This window comes from Mus pahari, chromosome 10, assembly GCF_900095145.1.
Source record: "Mus pahari chromosome 10, PAHARI_EIJ_v1.1, whole genome shotgun sequence".
Classification (NCBI taxonomy): Eukaryota; Metazoa; Chordata; class Mammalia; order Rodentia; family Muridae; genus Mus; species Mus pahari.
Genome location: NC_034599.1, coordinates 37,265,187 through 37,272,215, shown reverse-complemented (window position 1 = coordinate 37,272,215; position 7,029 = coordinate 37,265,187).

The window sequence follows — 7,029 nt, the reverse complement described above, 5'->3', positions numbered from 1 at the left end:
CACACACACACACACACACACACAAGCATACACGTGCATGTTACCCCCCACCCCCAGACATACACATTTGGTTTTTCGAGACAGGGTTTCTCTGTGCCCCCCTGACTGTCCTGAAACTTGCTCTGTAATCCAGGCTGGCCTTGAACTCACAGATCCACTGCCTCTGCCCTCCTGAGAGCTAAGATTAAAAGCATGTGCCACCACCACCCAGAACTATAGTTTAAGTTGATGACAGATGGAAAAAAGATATTTGGTGATAGGAATGCTTTGGAAGAACTGTAAGCTTTCCCTCACTTTCCTACAATTAAACACCCTCCCCATCCCCACAAGAACGAAATTGCCAACTAAGATATCCTGTCCGAGGCTGCTTTGGGTAACGGAATCTTGACTTGGGTAAGGCCGCTGGAGCTTTGAAACTCTCAAGAACCCATGATTATTTTGTTCCTGATCTGAGTCCTTTCCCTGAATCACATAGTCTTGGAAATCTTGTTAGGAGACTCTCAGTTTGGGGAAGACAGTTACAAATAATAAGGGTTTTTTTTTTGGGGGGGGGGGATTCGAGACAGAGTTTCTTTGTATAGCCCTGGCTGTCCTGGAACTCACTCTGTAGACCAGGCTGGCCTCAAACTCAGAAATCCGCCTGCCTCTACCTCCTGAGTGCTGGGATTAAAGGCGTGCGCCACCTTGCCCGGCTCATAATAAGGGTTTGTATTGTAGTAAAATATCCCCAACAAAACTTTCTACTTAAGTACTTCCCAACATGCTGTGAGCAGAGAGTTCATCTACATCGCTGTGCAACCCGTTTCAAGAACTTGCCCAACTTTTGAAACAAACCCTATTGGTATGACAATCCCCTCCTCCCCCACCCCCAATCTCTAGCAAGGCACCCACCAGTCTGCTTTCTGTCTCCATGAACTTGACAACTTTTATGTAACACACGTATGTGGAATCACCAAATCCTGAGATTTTGTGACTGGCTTATTGCATTTACCATAACAACCTTAAGGTTAGTCCAGTTGGTAGCTTGCCAATGGATTCCCTCATTTTTAAAAGTCAAATACTCCACTACTTGTTATTTATTTAATTATACATCAATAGATATTTGGTATTGTTTCTACCTCTGCCTACTTGGAGGGGCAGTACTAGGGATATGGGTGTACACATATTTCTCCAAGGTCTTGCCTTCAATACTTTTGGAACACACATCTTGAAATACGCATCTAAGTTATGTTGTAATTAAAACCAAAGGTGTTTTCTTTTTAAAACCCCGTAAGAGTCTTCCTGATGACTGTGAGGTATTGATCTATTTATGCTTCACTGTAGACCAGTTAGAGATAAAAATCTCCTCTCCTTTAATAAGAACGAGGGGAGGAGGGTATAAATGGGACTCTTCAAATTGAGACTCTCAAAGAAAGGCAGACAACCCAGTAGTTCCTAGCCTTACAGTCAGACCCAAATTCCCTCCCACAGAGCCCTAAGAAATGTGGTCCCCAGCATGTCTCAAACATCCCCCCCCCCCACCGTATTTCCCAGCGCTATGATGGTTAGTGTTGATTATGAGTTTGACAGAATCTGGGGGCACTTGTGAGTGGTTATTTAGATTAGGTTAGCCTCTGGGGGTGCCGATGAGGGATTATGTTCATTGGGTGATTGAGGTGGGAAGACCCACCTGGAAGGAGGGCAGCTGCTTGCTTGCATGGCTCTTGGACTTTGAAAAAAGGAGAAAGAGCCGAGGGTGGACTTTAGACATCAGGTGGCCACCTTCCTCAAGCTTCTGCTGTCTGCTTCAGCCTTGAAGTGTGAGTGAATGTCTTCTCCCCTAAGTTGCTTCTGTCAGGGTTTTGGTTTGCTTCTTACAACTGCAGAAAAAAAAAAAAAAAAAAAAACAATCCCCGGATGATGGACACTGGTCTGTGTACAGCTCCTGGGATACAACCGATGGGAGTATGCTATCCTTTCTAAAAGTCCTTCAGTGGCTGCACATGGTCTGTATTTTAGGCTCTAGAGCTCTGGTCAATCATTCTCCCCCATCCCTTTCAACTCCTTTGTCAGTCTTGTCTTGCCCCTGTGTTCTAGCCCGATTAGTGTGCATATAACATTTTAGAGCCCTGAGTTCATTCTGGCCTGAAACTTTCCTACCTGCTTGCCCCTTCCTCTCTTTGTAGACCACTGTTTGGATTCTGGCCCAAATGCCACCTTATTATAAAGGCATCTGTGGTGGTGTAAGTGAGAATGGCCCTCATAGGCTCCTAAGTCTGAATGCTTGGGGGTTCCCAATTAGTGGAACTGATTGAGAAGGATTAGGAGGGGTGACCTTCTTAATGAAGAGCTTTTCCACCAGCACCCCCTGTTACTGAATTAGCGAGTCTGGAATGTATTATTTATGAATAAATGCCTAGGCCATCCATACACTTAAGCATGTTCCCCGACTAGCTCATAACTTACTTAACCTGATTATTCTATTCTTTGAGTGACACAGGCCTGGTTTCCTCTTCTCAGTTTCAAGCACTTGTCTCCTCGGAGTTTGGGGAGAGTCTCTTCTCCTGCCTGAGTCTATCCCAGAGTTCCTCTCTCCCTAATAGAACTCTTACCTCCTATTTTCTGCCTTAGCTAGCAAGCCATCAGCTTTTATTGACAGATGATGCCTCCATACAGTACACGAGAGATTCTATAGCCTTGCTGAAGTAGGTGTGTTCTTGTTGGAGGAGTTGTGTCACTGGCCATGTATTGTGAGGTTCAAAAGCCCATATCAGGCTTAGTCTCTCCCTCCCCTTCCCCTTCCCCTCCCTCTCCCTCTCTCTCTTCCTCCGCCCACCTTTCTCTCTCTGTCTTTGTCTGTCTGTCTAAATCTTATGGATCAGATGTGAGCTCTCAGCTACTGCTCCAGTGTCATGCCAGCCTTCCGTCATGCCACCACCATTGATAGTCATGGAGTAACCCTCCACAACTCTAAACAGGCCCCTAGCTACGTGTTTTCCTTTATAGTTAGTTGCCTTGCTCATGGTGTCTCTTCACAGCAATAGAACAGTAGCTAAGACAGCATCAGTTAAGGTCTGAAAATAAAACATTTCTGTTAAACCTCGTGGTGGTTTGAGTATGCTTGGTCCAGGGGTTGGCACTATTTGGAGGTGTGGGCCTTGTTGGAATAGGTGTGGACTTGTTAGAGGAAGTGTGTCACTGTGGGCATGGGCTTTAAGACCCTCAACCTAGCTGCCTGGAAGCCAATCCTTTCTTCGCTGCCTTCAGACAAAGATGTAGAACTCTTAGCTCCTCCTGTACCATGCCTGCTTGGATGCTGCCATGTTCCCACCTTGATGATGATGGACTGACTGAGCCTTTGAATCTGTAAGCCAGCCCCAGTTAAAGGCTGTCCTTCTAAGAGTTTTATAAGAATTGCCTTAGTCATGCCATCTCTTCACAGCAATGGAAATCCTAGCTAAGACAAGCTTTAAATATGAAATGCTTCCTACAGCCTCACAGGCCCCAGATGGTGACACTCCTTTCAGGAGATCTAGAAATTGCTGGAAGACATGGATCGCTGAGGGAATGCCTTTGAAGGTTATCCCTGGCTCCAGTCCTTCCTCCTTTGCTCTCCATCTGCATGAAGTGAAGACGGTCTTCTGTGCCACCTCCTTGCTGCTGGGATGTTCTGCATAAGAACATGGGGACAACCAGCCAGGGACTGAATCCTCTCCCTGCCCACTCTAAGTTGTCTGCACTGGGTACTTGTCATTGTGACAGAAAAGCTAAGAGAGGCATTGCCTCACCTCCAGGGCAGTTTAGCTCACTATGCATTCCCCTCCCTCCCTTCTTTCTTTCCTTCCTTCCTTCCTCCCTTCCTCCCTCCATCCCTTCTTCCCTCCCTCTCTTTTTCTCCATGGAATGTTTTCCATCCTTCTTTCTGTATTTTTCTTTCCTTTATTTTTTTTTATCAAAATATATTTAATATTTGGTCATTGGGCATTTTTCTTTTTATTAAATTTAAATGATGTCTCATACAGCATCTATAAGTGCCTCTTACTCTAGTATGAATATTTTCCTACAGTAGCCCTAGAGAGAGAATTGCAAGTAGAGATAACACATTTTCATGGCTTTCAGGAGTTGTCCTTAAGTTACATCTGTTTTCTCTTGTTTCCATCCACGCTGCTGTGCGTCTGGGCTTTGGCGTTATTCAGCACAGGTGAAGAAGCCAGGGGTCCCCCACTGAACCCCACTCACAGCCACTCATGTACAACCTAGAATTCAGAGGTTCTCCAGGCAGTCTTTAGCATCCACCTCTCAATGGATACTTTCATACGGAATCCAGATGGAACCAGTCCCTTGGCTATTAGCTGAGAGTCCGTTCTGGTTCAAGGTCTATTTGATTTTTAAACTTCTGGAAAATTGGATTTTCCCTAGGTTCATGTTTTATCCTCCTTAAGTGTCCTTGCTTACCCTAATCTCAGAATCCCCCTCCTTTTCCCCTCAGGTATCATCCTCTTTCCATTTCTAATACAGCTTCACATGCAGGAGAGAACGGAATGGGATGGTCCACATCACCCCGCTGTGCCCAAGCCAGCCTATGTCCTGAGCCAGCTGGCCTCTGATGAATCTTACTAGATAATGTGCCGTGTGGTGTCTCTGCTCTGAGCAGACTCAGACCACAGAGACATAAGACCAGACTTAAACTGGGCATGCGTGGAATCTTGTTTCTAGGAGAAAAAGTAGCTTTTGTTTTTATTAATGAGGCAGGAGGGGTCCTCCTGCAAGATTTGGGTGTAGCCTTGTGGTGAGCAGTTTCTACAAGGCAGCAGGAAGCATCCTGCCACCTGGTCCTCAGGCTGGGTCCTCACAAACCACATCCCTGGGTAGTATGTTTACTTTTACCTGGCTATGCTTGCTGCTCGACCACCTCTCTGGGAACTACCACTAATCCAGAACCCTCTGCCCAGAGTTCCACATTGCAAAGGCTATTCTGGGTGTGCTAGGACACCACCTAGATACCACCATTCATGTCTGTCCCCATGTCATTTTCTACCCTACCGCCCTGTTTGTTTCTCTAGAAACTTCACAGAAAGATTAGCTTATTATTTACCGACTTGTCTACTGCCTGCTTCCACAATTAATCTGTAGACCCCTAAAGTGGTATTTATATCTCATTGTTTGTTGCTGTAGCCTAGCGTCATAGATATCACTCATATTTATATATTTATAGACAGTAAGAATGAAGACAGACAGATTGATTGATAGATCAATGAGTGGAGAATTATTTGTGTATATGCAGTCAATTCTATGTTTATCTTGGTATGTGATGAGTATTTCTTATTCAAAACACTTAGAAGCCTGGCAGTGGTGGCGCTGCATGCCTTTAATCCCAGGATTTGGGAGGCAGAAGCAGGTGGATTTCTGAGTTCAAGACCAGCCTGGTCTACAGAATAAGTTCCAGTAAACCCTGTCTCAAAAAGCCAACAAAACAAAACAAAAATAAAAACAAAAATAACCCACTTAGGACCATCATATTTGAGATTTTAGATTTTTTTTTTTACATAATGTGATTATTTGGGACACAAATCTAAACATAAAATTCATATGTAACTTGTACATATACCCAGCAGGTAATTTTACATAATATTTTTAGTAATTTTTTTTGTAACCTGTGCCACCGGCTGCTGAACCTGATCAGAATTTGGTGACAACAAAGGCTGGATAGAATTATTGCTATCTAAAGCTGTATGCCATTCCCCCACCCCCTATGGAGCCCATGCACCCAGAATCTCCAGGAAAGCATAGAATCAGCAGGGGCTTTAAAGTGTATCTGTAGCTGCTCAGGTTCTGTCTTTTGGTCAGAATAGAAAATCAAGTCAAATCATAGGATGAGCAAAACATTGACAGACACAGCTAATTTATAGGGAAGTCATAACTGTACTATAAGGATTTTCCCTAACCAGTGCATACCTAAATGAATTTGACATGACATCGTTGTGTTTAACAATAACTCCCTGGACAGGATTTTCTGTGTGGTAAAGGTAGAACCAAAACAACGAGGCTCACAGTTTTAGTCTGTGTAATCCCCACACAGAGCAGGCTGCACTCCACGTCCCCTGTGCCTGAGAAATTTTCATGCAGCCCTCAATATGCAGGTGTACAAAATAGGTATGCAAATTAAACATTTGCTGATCATCATGCTAATAAATCATAAGGAAGAGTATTTTAAAACGACTCTTTGGTATGAGTTTGTCCTTAAAATCAAAATAATGAGAAGTATATGCTTGTTTGTTTACACACACAAAAAATGAAATCTTAGCTGAAGATTTGATGTTGGGGATGCAGGGTATCATCAGCCGACAGAGTTGATCAATACTGTGATATAAGTATTTATTGTCCGTGATGAGAACACCACTTTGAAAAAAAATCCCTAGTACAAGACAGCAGAAGTATGTTTAGGGCCACTTCAGAAATTGTTAGAAATTCCATTGTAATCTTAAACCAAAATTCATTTCATAATTTTTCTTGTGAGATATATGTCACCAATTTTTTTTTTAATACCAACCAATCTAACACAAAACCATCCTGAGATGTACCAACGTGACGCACCTGAGAAATGATGGTAGGAAAATATTAAAAGTCTTTGTTTTTGGTAGTTAAGCCATTAGGTTTCTATGACAACAGAAAACCTGGCTTGTATGGTAAAAAAAAAAAAAATGTCGTTCATAACAGAAAATAATCTTGGATCTGAGCTTAGGTGTTCAGACATCGTTCTTTGGCATATGCCTCGTGAGGGCCGGTGCAGTGCAGAATGAACAGGTTGTGTGAGAAACCAAAACCACAACGACATCGTGAACTGGAGCACCGCCAATGTATTACCTGGGAACATTATATATTTGATTTTGAATTCTTTCTTTCTTTCTTTCTTTCTTTCTTTCTTTCTTTCTTTCTTTCTTTCTTTCTTTCTTTCTTTCCTTCTTTCCTCCCTTCCTCCCTCCCTCCCTCCCTCCCTCCCTCCCTCCCTCCCTTCCTTCCTTCCTTCCTTCCTTCCTTCCTTCCTTCCTT